Consider the following 16,504-nt stretch of genomic DNA (forward strand, 5'->3'; position numbering starts at 1 on the left):
TGGATTACAATCTGCCTGCTACGGATGGGATCTGTTGGCTGGTGCCGATTCGAAAGCATTCCACTGACCTAACAGGCTGGCATCGGTTCAAGTTCATTCTTTAGCCGCTGCTTTCACCAACCTGTTTTTTTTTCACTTGGAAAAAATATCAATATTAGTATCAATATTTTTAAGAAAACATCAATATTTCCTTTAGAATATTGATATGTTGATGGAAATATTGATAAATTGTCATTCTTCAAATTGATATTTTAGAGGTGGATTTTTTTAAAAAAAACTCTGTTTTCAAAATTAGCTGTGGAAATTTGCTACATTAAAATCCAATCCTTAACAATAGAGAATAAGTGAATTAATGGAAAATTCATTACCAAATATGAATTGGGCAGAATTCTAGCACATCCCTACTGCCTGCACACAAACGCACACCCCGTAAGCATGTCCCAGCAGGCAGCTACATGTTGGATTTGCTGAGAGGACCTACATGTAAAGTCCAATGTTCATAGGTCCAAATATCCTAGTTGTGTTCCAGATTCTTTCCTCTTTTTTTAGGTTTTTTCCCCCATGATTCCAAATCTATACCCCACCCCTTCCTCAATTCAAATTAGGGACAGGCAGGCTGGAGATGATTTTTTATTTTATTTTATTTTATTTTATTTTAAGTATTCCATATTTTTCTGCATTACATTTACATCCACTCCATCTTTCCTCCAAGGAACACAAGGTGGCATTCATGGGTCTCCTTTTCTCCATGTTATCCTCTAAACAACTCTGCGAGGTAGGTTAAACTGAGAGACAGTGGGCTTATCCACATGGAAGCATTACTTGATACTAAAGACGCTGTTTTTACCTCTGTTTTCTATTTGCACTGTCCACAGTAAGGGCTCAATGTCAGCTGCAAAAACATTGTTTTCTATTCATGCTGAAGGGAAGGATCAATCACAGTTTCCTCCTAATGACCACACCCTCTAATTTAACATTTCCACTCCCTCTGGTTGTTTGGCAACCGAGCATGCTCAGTTTGTTCTACCAGATGCGGTAGGTTCCATTTTTTAAAAAAAACCAACCCAGAAGTGCAATTATTTGTATTTTCACTGATATGATACAGCCAAAATACAAATCTCTGTTTGGGCAGTATTATGCTTTTGCACACAGGTTGGGGAAAAGAAAAATAATGGCACCATTTGCAGCAACATAAAAAAGGCCAGCAGAATGGAAGAGAGCAGCCGGAAGTTGCTTGTTAGCCCACAGGAAGCAAAATGAAAGAGGAAGAGAGAGAGGGCATGGAGAGGGGGACTGACACACCCACCTAAAAGCATTGGAGCAAAATGTCTGCAAGAAGGAACGCAACACAGTGATGGATTTTCCTCCACTTTTCATATTATCAGTGGATTGGGTTAGTACAGATTTACGGGGGGGAAACTATGTGATAGCTTCTGTTTGCCAGTAATGCCATGTGAACCATGTGAATTAAAAGGAGATGCGAGTAGCACTAAACACACAGTAAACCACTGTGTAGATGAGCCCAGTGAGTGGCCCAAGCACACAGTGAGTTTCCTGGCTGAGTGGAGATTTTAACTGTAGTTTCCCAGGTTCTAGTCCATTTAATTTCCTTGCATTTTATTCCACATTCTGGGGGGAAAGTTGTGGAAATGAATAAGTTGGGGGAGGGGGAAATATTTGCCCCTAGGTCTGGAAATGTATGGGGTCCCTTGTTAACAGTCTTTTAAGACTAACCAATTCAGGCTGCAATCCTGTACATAATTACCAGGGGTGCAATCCCCATGGAATTCAGTGGGGGCTTTCTGCTGAGTAATGTAGTTATTCTGGCATAAATCCACACCAGAAATTGTGATAGCAGGGACCCATTCGGAGCCTACACACAGATGCTAAATATGAATAAAACTGCAATTTTTAAGTGTCAACTGTTTCTTTGCAAAGGAGGAGGATAGGGAGAGAACCAGAACAGGTGGCTACACGACTTTTCTCCCAGCAGAGAAGAAACTGTGACAGCACAGACCCCTTCTGAACCAAGTAAGACATTTTTTCAGTTAGTTAGGTGCTCACTATTTGTAAAGGAGCAATGCTTAAGTGTTTACAGCATATTTGCAAGGGAAGATGGAGAGAAAATCAAAACATCTTGGCCATGCCCCTGTGATTTCTCATTGGCTATGCCCTCATGGCCTCTTAGCAGCCCTACCAGACTTAGTAGGCACCAGCCACCACTGCCTCCTACAGGTCTTTTTTTGTTTGCTGAACATGTGCAGGTGTTCCATAAACCTGTGCATGTTTCTTTTTAAATAATTAAATTTTGTTTTCCCACCATCCTTTCAGTATTTCACACTCTGAAACTCTGACTGGCCATGACAGGTCCCACCCTCCCCTTTTCCAACTGTACTTCCTTTCTAATTACATCAGCCCTAGCAAGTTGCACAAGTAGGACTCCTCTAACTTCGAACATGTGCAAAACTAGAAGAGGAAGGTATAGTATAGGAGGGGTACTTACTAAAGAGCTGAGGGAGGCTGAAAGGGTTCTTTACCTCCTCCTTGAAACAAAGTTGACTGAGGATTATGACAGGCACACACACACACTCCTTTTAAGGCTTTTGAAGTTGCTCTTTGAATCAGGCTTCAGTGATTTCAGTTCATTTGCTGCAAAAGAAGATACTGTAATTTGCATGACATGATTGAAAAACAAAGCTTATTGCATTCCAAAAAAAGACACACTAAAGATCAGAACTACTGATTTATTACAGCTGTTTGTTATAAAGAGACACCAGAATTCCAGAATGCAAGATGCAAAGGAGATCAGGGAAAAGTGACACACAATTCCAGAAAACAACACACTGCAAGAACTTGTCCACATTCATTCTTTGGAGATCCTGAGTTCCTGAGCAAAGAGCTCTTCAAAACCAATATTTGTACAAATGAAAGTAGAAACATGCCTGGCAGCAATGATGGATCAAAACAAAATGGAGGTGTGGTTAGAGAATACCCGCCAGGAATGTCACTACCTAAATCAAAACCACACCCCAATTAAACCTAAGGGGTAAAAGAAATATCCACACGAGCTTTTTGTGCTGGTGTTCCATTTCAGTTACAAAAGTCGGATTTTCCATGTTAGGAATAAAAACAGATGAAAGGTAGATAAAACACTGATTGCAAAAAATGATGACATCATGTGGACCCCCTGTAAAAAAGTCATAAAGAACCATGGAGAAGGTGCTAGAAAAGGTTCATATGGAAGCAACCAGAATCAAAAGTATCAGTGACAATTTACCAAAGGCACAGCTAAGCAGAAATGTCTCAATTCCTCCTTTTTCCCTTATCACATCAAGGGATATTCAGTGCATGGTGTGGCATAGTCATGGTAGGGGTTTCATTCCTCATTTCTGCAACCAGCAACCAAGAAAATGAAGCAGAGGTCAGGAAACCTGTGGAGTGATGACAATGACATCATCTCATGGGTTGAGTATATCTCAACATCACAGGGAAAGGGAAGGTGGAGAAAACAGAGCTGCTGTTAGCGGTGCCAGTGAGCCAGCTCACATCTGTTGCATCAGCTAGTTGTAGCATAAGCCAACGTATGAAGGTGATGAGCAGGCCTATCAGGCTTCTTTAGACAAGGAATTCCAGAAGGAAGGTACTGCTACTGAGAATGGCCCTGTCACCTTTAACTATACACCACCCCACCTCACCCCCAAGTGGCAATACCTTGGAGAATTGGCTCCCATGAGGGCCACTATGGAAATGCTGGAAGTATTTAGGCAGAGGCTAGCCAGCCAATTGTACTTGCATCCTGCACTGCAGGTGCTGCATTAAGCAGTGGGTTGGACTACATGAACTCCAATGCTGTGATTCTATGATAGGCATCCTTTCAAATACCATGAGAAGCCTCAATCCGCCAGCAGTTTTTCAGTTCTTGAATAGAGGGGCATGCAACAGGTTTAAAGTGATGAACAATGTCTGCCTGGTTACTTTTATTTATTTATTATTTGATTTCTGTCCCGCCCTTCCTCCCAGCAGGAGCCCAGGGCGGCACCAGGATGCGTCATGTGCCAGGTCATCTCAAAAACAGCTGGTAAAGTCCGTAATTCACTGCAGATAATCATCCACATTTGGGTTCCACTTTGGGCTTCCAACTATCCAGTTCCATCGCTGAACAGGGCTGGCACCAGGCATGAATCGGCCTTAAGGACCAGCCTGGCCTGAGTCCACAACAGAATTAGTTAGTCTTAAAGCCCAATCATCCCTGCCCAACACAGGCAATGTGGGGCTTAAATAAGCCTGCTTGCCCCACCCACCTGTTGTATCAGTGTGTACATCCTGTGTGCTGTGTGCCCACACCTTCCATCACGCAGATGGAGTTGGTGGCATCCACCCCTTAGGAACCCCACCACCATCTTGGGTGATGGCCTGTATGCGTGCACTGACTCAACAGGTAGGTGGGGCAGGCAGGCTTATTTAAGCCCTGCTCCACCTGTATGAAGGGGAGGTGCCTGGGGGTGCCTGCAAGCTCCTGCTTTGCAATCCCCAGCAGCGTCAGGTCGTGACTCTCACAACCCGATGCTGCTGGGGATTGCCAAGCGGAAGCTTCACCCTCCCACCCTAAAGAGGGGTTTCCCAGAGGTCCCTCTGGGCTGCAGGGGCCCTTAGCCAGGGCCCAACCTGGCCACCCACTAGCACCAGGCCTGTCACTGAAGAAGTACTAACTTTCCTGCAACACTCTTCCCAGTGTCTAGGCACACATAAAAAGAATATATAGGCAAATCCAGCTAGCGTTATATCCTTTTAAACGTCTTCCGTTTCAATGGGAAATAATTAAGCATGAGTTTAACTCACCATTAAGGCCAATAGGACTTATCAGTGGACAAAAACACAACTGTGTTTGTTTTAAAACCAAAACAATACTAGACTAATTATTATACCGGACACTTAAGATATTGTTCTTCTTATTGTGTTCTTAATACAGTAAATATCCAAGGAAGAGTTGTTGAAAACAGACTATTTGCACAATGCAAGCTATTTGCATTAGGTAACGTTAAAACAACCTAAAGCTACTGATTTTAGCCATTGTTAGAAAGAGAATGGTTGGTTGGACAGATATGGTATCTGTCCCATTATGGCTGTCCTTAGGATGAAGAAGATAGATACTAACATTTCAGCAGTGATCACAACCAGTTCTTTACCTGCGGTGTGGGCCTAATCTCAATCTGATTTAACTATTAGATTTGTATATATACATACCAGTGTATACTAATGGTTCAGCCATTAGTCTTGCCCCTCCCCACCCATGCTTCAGGCAAGTTGTTCACCATTAAAATATTGTAAGAAGCACATGTATATTTATCCATTAGGTCAGGTGTAGGAAACCTTTGGCCCTACAACTCCCATCATCCCTAGCCATTGGTCATGCTTGCTGGGGCTGATGGGACTTGTATTTCAGCAATATCTGGAGGGCCAAAGTGTCCTCACCCCTGCATTTGTGTATTCATCCTTCACTTTATTTTAAAATTGCAAACAGTGCTCACTCCAGGATAGAAAATGGTACATGTGGACAGAATGCAGTGAAGACACTTCCAAACTGCCCCCTATCTCTACAAACATTGCCTCCATCTTGGGGTTTATTCACATAGGAGCATTTCTTCGTAGCAAATACACAACTTTTACCATTGTAATAGATTTGCAAGGTCCACACTTCATGTTCAATGGTAGCTTCAAATCCATTGTTTTCCATTCACACAAGTAGGCATTCCTGTGGGGAGGATTTGTGTCGCTGTTTCCTTGTGGCTCCACCCTCTAATTTTACATTTTTACTCCCTCCGGTTGCTCAGTTACTCGGCATGTGTAAATATTTTTTACCTGAGCAGTATTTCCACTCCCTCCTGCCCCCCTGCTTCCTAAAGTTTGGCGCTTGAAAAGAAGTGGGGTCATCTGTCCCCCCTTTCTCCACTGCCCCTTGCTTTTTCTGAGTTAATTTCTCCCCACTGGAAAAACAAGTCAACATAATATCTATATTTTTTAAAAAAATAGCAGTATTAATATTTTCTGAAAATATAAATACCAATATCGATATTTTCTGAAAGTATCAATACCAATAATATTTTCTGAAAATATCAATATTTTCTCAAAATATCAACATAAATATTGATATTTTCTAAACATATCAATATTGATATTGATATTTTTGAGGCAACTTCTTTTTTAAAATCCATTTTATATTTTTTAGGAAACAAAAGGAGTGAAGGAAGTTTGGTCCGGGAGAAAGGGAGGGAAGAATGGAGGGCTGCAGCAAACTGTGAAGGGGAAAGGACAGAGCAGTCAGAAGTTGATAGTTAAACCACCGGAAATAAAATGGAATTCATGGGAGAGTTAGTGGGCAGAGAAAGGGGAGTAGCACAGGGGGAAAACTGCGTGATAGCTTGTTTGCCTGTAACGTCACGTGAACCATGCGAATTAATGTAGCACCAGACACACACTAAACCACTGTGTAGATGAGCCCTTAGTGTTATGTTCTTCTGCACACTGACTTTTCCACTGTGAAACAGGAAATATTAATACTGATCTGAAGGGTGTTAATGACGAAATTATTGCAAAGGGAATTGAGGAATGGTTGTTGATAACAGAAAAAAGTAAGATTGGTATTTACCGATGATGATTTGTAAATGAATGAAATGAATCTTTATTGCTCAGAGCCATAGGCTACAACAATTAAACACATGTAAAAGGAAAATACAAAATACATATTAAAATACAGGTCATATTACAACAAAACACAGTTCAACAACATACAGTAAAAGATGATTTGTAAAAGGCAGTTGCATAGTTCTGCTGCGACATTATTTCTCAGACATCATTCAGCAAAACAGTTTTCCATGCTGCATGCTCTGACTAGTTCCCATTTCACTCTCTTATCAGCAGACAAGTCTGAGGAAGCTTTCGTTCCGGTTTTGTAAGTCACTATTGCCTCTTAGTAATTTCATTTCACCTCTCTTCCTCTTAGGGCTGCTGATTTGTCACACGGGAAGCTGCAATCCTAGGTTAAAATTTGCACATCTTAATTGTAATTATTATAATACTAATGTTTTTTAAAAAATTAGCTTAGGCTGTAATCCTATGACCCTTGGGAGGGTGTCCCAGGGGCCATCGGATACATCAGAGGTTCCTCTCCCACGCTGGAGACACAGCAGAGCTCTTGACAATGGAGACAGAAACCCATTGTCAGTTCCCCCTCTCCATCTGTGGTCCTGGACCTACTGATGTTAAGAATCCCAACATCAATAGGGCCAAAAGGTGGGGGGGAAGTGTCGGGGAAGACCAGGAAACAGTTAGAATCCAATGTTGCTGTGGTCCCGACATGCTCACAAACTGGGGCAAGGGGAGAGAGCCTTAGATCAGCTCAGGAGCTGATGTAACTCTCAAAAACATTTTTTTAAAACATTAAACAGCCTGGAAATGGACAGAGGAATCTGCCCTGCAAGAGCCTGGCCGGATATAAGATAAGGCTGCTCAAGCGCGTTCCATCTTTCCCACCATTCTGTGTTACTAATAAAAGGCCCCATTTATAATTATGTTCACTGGCTTTCAATATGGTGTGATTCAAGGTTAAAGGGGAGGGGAAGGACAAAAAAGTATAAAGTTCTCCTATGACATTCAGAAATTGTATTCTTTCAGTGCCAATTTGTCTCCCTCCTCCCCCCAATCTCACCAATGCTATTCTAATTGACATTCTGTGCTCCATCTGGGGCAGCAAAGACATCATTTTATTAGTGGTCATTTGCCATTTGCAATCCTGCCCACGCCACACAAATTGATTGTATAGTATATACTCTGATGTGGGACAAAATGAGGCAATGTGAGAATTTGTGAGCCTGAGCCAAGCACGTGGCGATACATTGCTGTTGTCCGATGTCATTGCAATGTGGCACCTAGTGATGATGACCTCATGTGTTGGGGGGCAGTATAAAGCTATCCTGTGACAAACGAGGCTGAGACATGTATGCAAGAGAGCGAATGCAGGGGATTCCCCAGCCTGTTATTAAAGAGGATAGGAAAAACACCCCACACTATATGAACATATGAAAACTACCTTACTCTGGGTCAAACAATGGGTCCACCTAGCCTAGTTTTAGCAGCAGTGGTTACAGCAGCAGCAGCGGCCCTCCAACATGTGAGACAGAGGCCTATCCCAGCTCTGCCAGAGGAGTTCCCTGAAATGGAGATGAACTTGAGACCTGCTGCATGCAAAGCATGTGCTCCACCAGTAAACCATGCCTTCTACACCATATCATCTTTCTCTGAGGGTTGTGAAACTGGACAGAAATATGAAGAGCAAGAGCAACACAGGGAGAAGCGAAGAGTGGGGTGAAAAAAGGAAAGGTGCACAAAATCCAGCAAGAACTTAGCAGAGATGAAATAAATGCAAGGAGAAAACTCTAAGGAGGCAAGAGCAGACAGAGGGCTAGGAGACATCAAGGGGCTTCCTCATAAGGAACAAAAGGATTCAGGAAAAGATCAAACATTTTATGGCCTATGTAGAATGTTAATTATCCTTTTCTCTCCACTGGATTTGTCTCCAAATTCACAGGAGCTACCAAGACTGGGCAAGAGACAAGAGCCTTTATTGTTGGAGGTGAAGAAAAGCCAAAATATTGTTATGCTTTTCCCACTGCCCCGAGCAGTGAGACCTTTGAATTTTTTGGGAGGGGGGAGTGCACCCTGGGTTTAGTTTCCTTTCTGTGAGAGAGCAGGAGCAAGGTATGATGTTTTTTGTCAACATTCTTTGTTTGCAAATAGGGAATTAAGTGAAGTTGAACAGGCATTCCTACAAAGTGGAAGATGTGTTACTGCAGATCAGGGCTCCAGAGAGAGGCCCTGTACTCCTAGTGCTTTACCTTCAATCAGCTCACAACATTATCATGGTCCCTTCACACTTGCCTTCCTTTTTTAAACTTGGTAGGGTGTCACCTTCCACATACTCCGATAGATATCTCTTATCCCAAAGATCCCTAACTATCAGGAAGCGTCTCCAAACCATTCATTTCCAATTATGAAACCTCAACTATTCGTTCTGGGCTATTAAAACAGCAATTGTTTAACCAAGTCTGAGTAGATGGGAGGGAAAGTTGGCAGTGGAAGGCTTACAGTATCAGGGATAAATAGCTCTACAAGTAAATTGGTTCCCAATACATTCTGAGATATTCTCTTTGTCAAGGGAAATTCCCACCAGGGCTTTCTGGAAAAACAAAATGCTTAGTTAGGACTACTTCTCTTCCAGCTCCCCTAAACAGACTAAAAAGTAATCTACCCAACAAGGTTAGCCCAGCTGTCTCTAAGCAACTTAGTTTGCCAACCTGGAATTATCTGATGATTCTGCTCTGTTAAGAACCTCTTGCACCGCACCTTCTTTCTGGATGGCCAAGGAGTCTCGTATTCATGCCATACCAATGACATATCAATTCTCACTGCAATTCTTTAGGCCAAGGGTATGGAATGTCAGACCCAAGGGCCGCATGCAGCCCTCCAGATCTCTATATCTGGCCCTCAGGAACTGCCCCAAGCCACACCCCATCCCCAGGACATATCATTACTGGTCCTGTTCTGTGCCCTCCTCAAGCATTTTTGCCTGGCTGAAAAGTGTCCTTGAACAGTGATAATAATCTAAATTACCTAGATGTGGGTGCAAAGAAACCACTGACTTTTCTGCAGATAATGTACACAAGAGGTGCAGTCATATCTGTTACTTCACCCACTTTTGCCATTGGCCACGTCCACCACTGAAAGGTTACTCACAAGGGAACGTGGCCCTCTGCCTGAAAAAGGTTCTGGACCCCTGCTTTAGACTCTAAAGGCTCTTCTCTCTATGGCACTCATTCTTTTTCTGTTTCAAGAATTATCTTTCTTCTAACTCCTGCAGCACCCTACATATCCCTCCTTGTCCCCCTCCGGCTTCCCAGCTTTCCTCCTAGATTTTTGCTCCTGTCCCCCTTTGCTCCCCTATCCTGTCACTCTATTTTCTGTGCCAATCTGAGCCTTGGACAGCACATATGGCTGAAAGAGGAAATTCAAGAGCATCACTCTTCTAGCTTCTTCCTTCAGCTCTACGTGATGAAATTGACTGACTAGAATCTTGAATAGCAGCACTCCACAGTGCAACATTTTGATGTAGGTCCCCCTTGTATCAGTAATCACTAGATGCTGAATACAGTAGGGCCCCGCTTTACAGCACTTCGCTTTATGGCGCTTCACTAGTGCGGTGGTCTCAATTAGACGCAATTAAACTAAAGCCCCACTCATATGGCACTTGTTCTGCGTTTACAGAGGTTTTCAGGCGTCGCGAGCCATTCTATTCAATGCGTTCCGCTTTTTACCAGTTTTCACTTTTTGGTGGGGGTCCAGAATGTAGCCAGCCGTATGAGTGGGCCCCTACTGTACAAAAAATGGAAAGGAGGGGTACTCATTTCATGCCTTGCTTTTCAGCTTCTAGAGCCATCTGCATGGATAGAGTTTGGGGAAAACATGGTGCCAAATGAGCAAGGCGGTTCTTAGGAACATAGTAAGCTGCCTTATTGTGAATGAGACCATTGGTCCAACTAGTTCGGTATTGTCAACCCTGACCCAGGATTTCAGACAAGAAACATTCCCAGCCCTTCCTGGAGATGCCAGGGATTGAACCTGGGGTCTTCTGCATACAAAGCATGTGCTCTGCCACTGAGCTATGCCCCCCCCTCCCCTTGTGTCCTGCATTAGGTTCAACAGGACCTTTTTATTGTTAACAATTAAAGCATGAGACAAATTCAGTAAGATTAGAAGGTCTCACTGGTTTATGGAGTCCATAATTTGCTAGAAATTTCTATAGCAAGAGTAGATTTCCACTTTAATGTCCTCCATTGGAACCAGCCATATTTAAAGGTACTGCTGATGTAATTTCAGTTTCTCACTGGACAGGTTAGCTGCTCAAAAGCTGACTGCTGCTGTGTCCAATATCACAAGCATGTTTTTCTCCTTTCCACTAGCAGTAGTCAGTGACAGGGATGTGCTTTTTTCTCTGCTAGGCTGCTATAGATACAAGGCCACCAATGAGAAGCTGCAAGGGTGCTACATTGCCTGACGTGCTGCCTCCACTAATCCTCTGAATAAGCTGGCACCTGGCTTTCCAGCTACTGACTGGAAAAGCTTGCTAGGATCTCAGTTATTTTACTTTTGTTAACAAGTCAGCTCATCACCAGAACCAAATTATGCTTGTTTAAAAGACATTCTCCTATTATGGAAGCCCTGTTCAAAATGAACTCATCAGCCTCCACGTAGTTACCAATTTAGTACAGACTTTGTGGGGGAACTAAACAATGTAAATTTATTTTCTAGTCACATCCAGTGACTTGGAGGTAATTGTACCTGTTTGATCTGGTCACTCTTTAAATAGATGCCAAATTTCAGAAAGCTGGCACTCATTCATAATGATGCAATGCAGAAAGCTCTTTGCACAGACCCAAGGAATTCGGCTGAGAAACTATGATACTGAATATGCCCAGCTAAATGAAAATTCTGACAAAACAATGGAACAGAAGGAAGGAGGGGAAGGCAACCCTCTGAAAGCATACGACTTCAGAGTTTTAAAAGTTTACAGTTTGCTATCTTCCCACAGCTCAAGGATACATTATCATTTCATTTCTAATCCATCTAAAATGATCATTGATTTGTGGTGATGAAATGTGTAAATACCTGTCGGTCATGGTCAGATGTGAACTTTAGTCCCCTCATTATTTTGGAAGAGGCTGAAGCAGGAAGCAGCAGAGCACAACAAAACCATCTAGGAGCGCAGAGAGATTTCTTCTTTCATATTCCATTTGTATCCGAGAAAGTCCAAGAAATTCAGAGCCCATCTAGCCCAGCACTGCCTATGTATTATTTGATGCATGCCCCAGCTTTCCTCCAAGGTGCTCAAAATGGTGCCCATGCTCCCCCTCCCTTTTATACAAACAATAACCCTGTGAAGTAGATTAAGTTGAAAGATAGACAGTGACTGGCTCAAGGTCACCCAGTAAGAGCTGCACAGCTGATGAGTAGGGACTGAACCTAGCAGGGCTGTGGAGTCGGTACGCCAAACCTTCGACTCCGACTCCAACTCCTCTATTTTTCTACTGTCTGACTCCGACTCCACCCAAAATTGCTTCTAACTCCACAGCCCTGGAAAGGGCTGTAAATGTCTTTTTAAATTGGAAGCTCTCATAGGAGCATTTTCATCGCTGCCTGAATATGCGCTGATCTTGGCATCACAGCATTTGTCTTCATCTGGGTCCAGTGTCACACACTGACACACAAAATGTTTTCCATCTTATGGTGAAATGCTCAACTACAGCTGACTTCATGGGAAGCTTCTTTGACATTTTGAATTTATATTTTAAAAAAATTGTCAATCAAAATTTATTTTGAAGCCGGAGTTGGAGTCGGTACATTTCTACCGACTCCGACTCCACCCAAAATTGCTTCCGACTCCAACTCCACAGCCCTGGAACCTAGGCCTCCCTACTCATAGTGCAACACTCTGTTCTATCCACTGCACCAAGGGTGGGCAGATGGGGAACTATTGGTAGATCTCTGGGTGATTTGAAGTAAATCAGCAAGGATTTCTTGACTTTCAGTTGTTTAACAATGGTAACAACAACATTTATTTTGTATTCATGAATTTATGAATCGCCTTCTACATACGTGTCAAGGTGTTTCACAAACATAATATGAGCAACTAAACATACTTCTTTTAAAATACAAAAAATAACTGTAAATAGATTAAAAAACAATATACAATGAACATCTATGGGAGAGACCTTCCCATCCAGCTGGAAATGCTTGTTGAAACAAAAATGTACAAATTGTGGGATGCTTGTTCCACAGCAGATGGCATGCACACACCCATCCTGCTGAAATGAAGTGTGTGTGTAACCAGGAGTGGATCTTTATGTGGAAGGAATGTGAGTTCAGGTCATTTCTGGTACTCATAATAAATTTGTGGGCTCAGCATTCCTGAGCGTAGTCCTAAGTTTATGGCTTTTCTACCTGGCTCCAGTAGATCCCACAGTCTGCCCTCCCTGGCTCTATGCTACCCTGGCTTTCAATTCAAAGTGGTTCTCTAAGACCTATCAGACATGGGTCATTGTGAGCCCTGCTATCTGAGATCCTTTTAAGTGAAGATGCTGAACCTAAAATCTTATGTATGTGAAGCTACTATTGAGGTACAGCCCCCCACAATGCAGTTTTTTGTATCTGGAAAAACCAATAATACAAGTTACTAATTCAGACAACACATTTAGGCATCTAGGCAGACACAACAACAGGTCACAACAGCTTCTTGGGAGAAGGTGCTGTGCCTCTGATAGCAGATTCAGCTTTTGCATTACAGCACACATACCCTGAAAGAAACTGCACCAGTTGAACTTTGTGTGTCATATGGCTCTTAACAACACAAAAACCTGTGTCAGGAAGAAAGGTGGCAACACTGAACCAGGCTTTGCAGACTGCCTGCCACAACAAGTTGTGCTTGGTTATTTTTGGAGCATTCTATGAAAATAGCATTAGTGGGAAGGCAACTAACAGCACAATCTTAACCATGTCTACTCAGAAGTAAATCCTGTTGATGGACTTACTCCCAGAAAATGGAGTTAGGATTACAGTCTAACACACTACTTGTAGTGTTGCCACATTTTTCTGTCAGGTCTCTAACACAGTAGGGACCCTCCAGCCCATGGGCCAATACTGGCTTGCCAGGGGGTCCAATTTGGCACACAAGGCTATTTCCCCAAACCTACACCCCCATGTCAATCAGATGACAGCACTCAGTGATGTCAGCAGGGGGTGGTTAATTCTGCATTGGCTGCAAACTCCAGTTCCCCACAGGGAACTGGTGTGCAGCCAAAGCCAGGATTTAACACACACACCCCACTCATCAGCTAATGAGCAGGGGGTTAAATCCTGTCCAGACCCCTGCAGAACGCAAGTCTGAACCCTCCACTCATCAGCTGGTGAGTGCAGAGTTCAGTCCTGCTGGGTGCTGCTTCACCAATGCATTTCCTGCAGGGAATGCAATGGTGAAACAAACCCCTTCTCATCCACCCCCACAGGTCAACTTTGACAGGCTGGACTGCCCACCTACCACTCACCTGATGTCATCATGACTGGAAGGTTGTCCCACCCACCTGTCAAGGTTTTGCCTGCAGGGTGAGAGAAGATAAAGGTCTGGCCTGCTGAGCTAAAACGGCCCGCTTTAACAGATGTGTATCAGAGAGAGATTCAACACCTAAATATTTCATCATTTACATAGCATTAGAAAATGTTCAAAGCATTTCACATACATTATCTCTCTCAATAACCTGCATAACAGCCGTGTAAGGTAAATTGGCATTATTTCCATCTTGCAGATGGATATTGAAAAATAATGCCTTTTCTAAAAGGCCATCTAGTGAGTCCATAGGCTCCTGGGTCCACAATCTATTAGCTACTGCATTATACCGGGTCTATCATCTCTGTCACTTCATCTCCATGCGAAGATGCGATTCCACTGTTGAATTTCTGCCCTTTATGCACCTATTAAAGGCATATGAGACCTGCCAGGAAAGTATTAGCAACCCTAGCTATTTGCAGTTAGCAAAAATATGTGATGACTTTGCAAATATTTCTGTTTCAGAGCAGGTTTCACAGAACAGTAAAAAATTAGGACACTCATTAAAAACCAAAATGAAGAAGCCATTATGACCTCAAGGCACAATCAAATGCCTAGCCAGGCTTTAACGTCCTCTGGATATTGAGAAGCATGAACTAGTAATTGCCCTGGCCATCTACACTTTATTTGGCCACAACAGATGTCCTCAATAAACTTACCATCTTTACTAGTACTCCCTACAGAGCAGAAATGCTAAAAGAGCGATTTCCTATAGTTATGGCATCACTGGGATACACTTATAAGAAAGAAAGTTGTTTAAAATGTTGGCTTTAGTACAAATCGTTTTCAAAATAAGAAAGGTGAATGCAAAGAACACATTATGTAGGGCCAAATTGCCCATTTGATGCAGCTGTGTGTACATTTTCTGTTTTCTTTTTAACTAAATGCAGCCTTCAAGGCTTTTGAGTTTCAGTGGAAGAATGGGAGCATGGAGGGGCTGCTCAGTCCTTCCCTTGTGAACATTTTGTGCTCAAAATCACCCACCCCAGCTGCTTTTTTCTCTGCAGGGCAGAAGATACAGATGCCTAACCTCTTCTGTTTTCCTGCATGAAGTGAAAAACATCTGAGTGGATTTTAAGCACATAAGGAACCCAAACAGAAACAGGTTAAACAGCTGCTGAAACTCAAGAGGCTGTTTTCAGTTTAAAAAAGAAAAAAACAGAAATACTATACACTCAGCAACATGCATATAATATGACATTTAAGTCTTATTGTTCAATGGGGATCACCCCACCACTACCAGCACACCGCTGGCATTTTCACTGTCCAAAGGGCAGCACACACTGTCAATCATACATACCAATCCTACCTGGGTAGAACATCGGAAGACATAGGGAAGCTAATCTGTCAAGGCCAAATCCAAATAGGCCAGGTTCCAATGCCCAGATAGAAGCTTGAACGCCTGATTTAAAAAAAAGAAAGAAAAAGAAACTGCTTTAAAAGCTGGGCAAATCTATGCAAAAGAGAAGAGTTGTTCCAGGAATATTCTTGTTCCAGGAATACTCCAGGACGTCATGCTGTCCTGCCCCTGGTTTCCAGAGAAGGCTGGTTCAAGACATTTTGCTACCTGAGGCAGAGGAAAGATCCCCACCCCAGTTCTATGTGCAAAAGCATTGCAGGTGAATCTCATTTCAAACACTGATGTTGGGGCAGAATCTACATCATCCATGAGGGCAGCAGCTTACCTTAGGTGTTATAGGACAGGTTGCATAGCACGCATAGCTCTGTCCTCCAACAACTTACCACCCTCCAGCATCTGCCACCTGAGGCAGCTGCTTCACTCTGGCTAAGGGTAGGGCCAGCTCAGCTCTGTTTCCAGATACCTGTCCTGTTTTTCCTGCCTACAGCTCTTATCCCCACTCCATATTTACTCCACAGGTTGTCTCCTCACTTCTGATCTCAGAATGCTTCCTGCAATCCGTTGACAATATCGGCTTCTATTTCCCTTGCACTCTGGTGTAATCCTTGCCTGAAAATTGTTCTTCAGGGTTAGTCAATTGGCTGCATTCAGATGTTTTACACCACATCATTGTGAGGTCCCTGGAGCCAGGATCTATGCACGCTGGTGGTGCTTATACGCACTGGCATTATGTGCATGAGCCTTGAATTCACACGCATCCCCCCACCCTGGCACAAGTATCCAGATCTTTACAGGAAGTTACACCAAATTTATTCAGCACCCAATTGTCTCCCCTCCCTTTTGATACATATCCTGGGTACTATATCAGGCATCTGCCCCCAGGGCAGTTATTTACAGTGCCTTCTGGCTACATTTGAAAATAATCTTCTGGTTTA

General features: G+C 43.0%; 1 protein-coding gene across 1 annotated transcript in view; it reads right to left on the bottom strand.

Annotated features, from left to right (window-relative positions):
- Positions 1 to 16,504, bottom strand: part of TNKS (tankyrase) — a 159,671-nt gene that overhangs the window by 142,444 nt on the left and 723 nt on the right. The window contains exons 2-3 of the mRNA XM_061635335.1: positions 15,519 to 15,611; positions 2,504 to 2,649 (exon numbers count right to left, since the gene is read on the bottom strand). The gene's annotated coding sequence lies outside the window, so the exon portion shown is untranslated. The remainder of the gene's footprint in view (positions 1 to 2,503; positions 2,650 to 15,518; positions 15,612 to 16,504) is intronic.

The sequence above is a fragment of the Rhineura floridana genome, chromosome 1 (genome assembly GCF_030035675.1).
Source record: "Rhineura floridana isolate rRhiFlo1 chromosome 1, rRhiFlo1.hap2, whole genome shotgun sequence".
Lineage (NCBI taxonomy): Eukaryota > Metazoa > Chordata > Lepidosauria > Squamata > Rhineuridae > Rhineura > Rhineura floridana.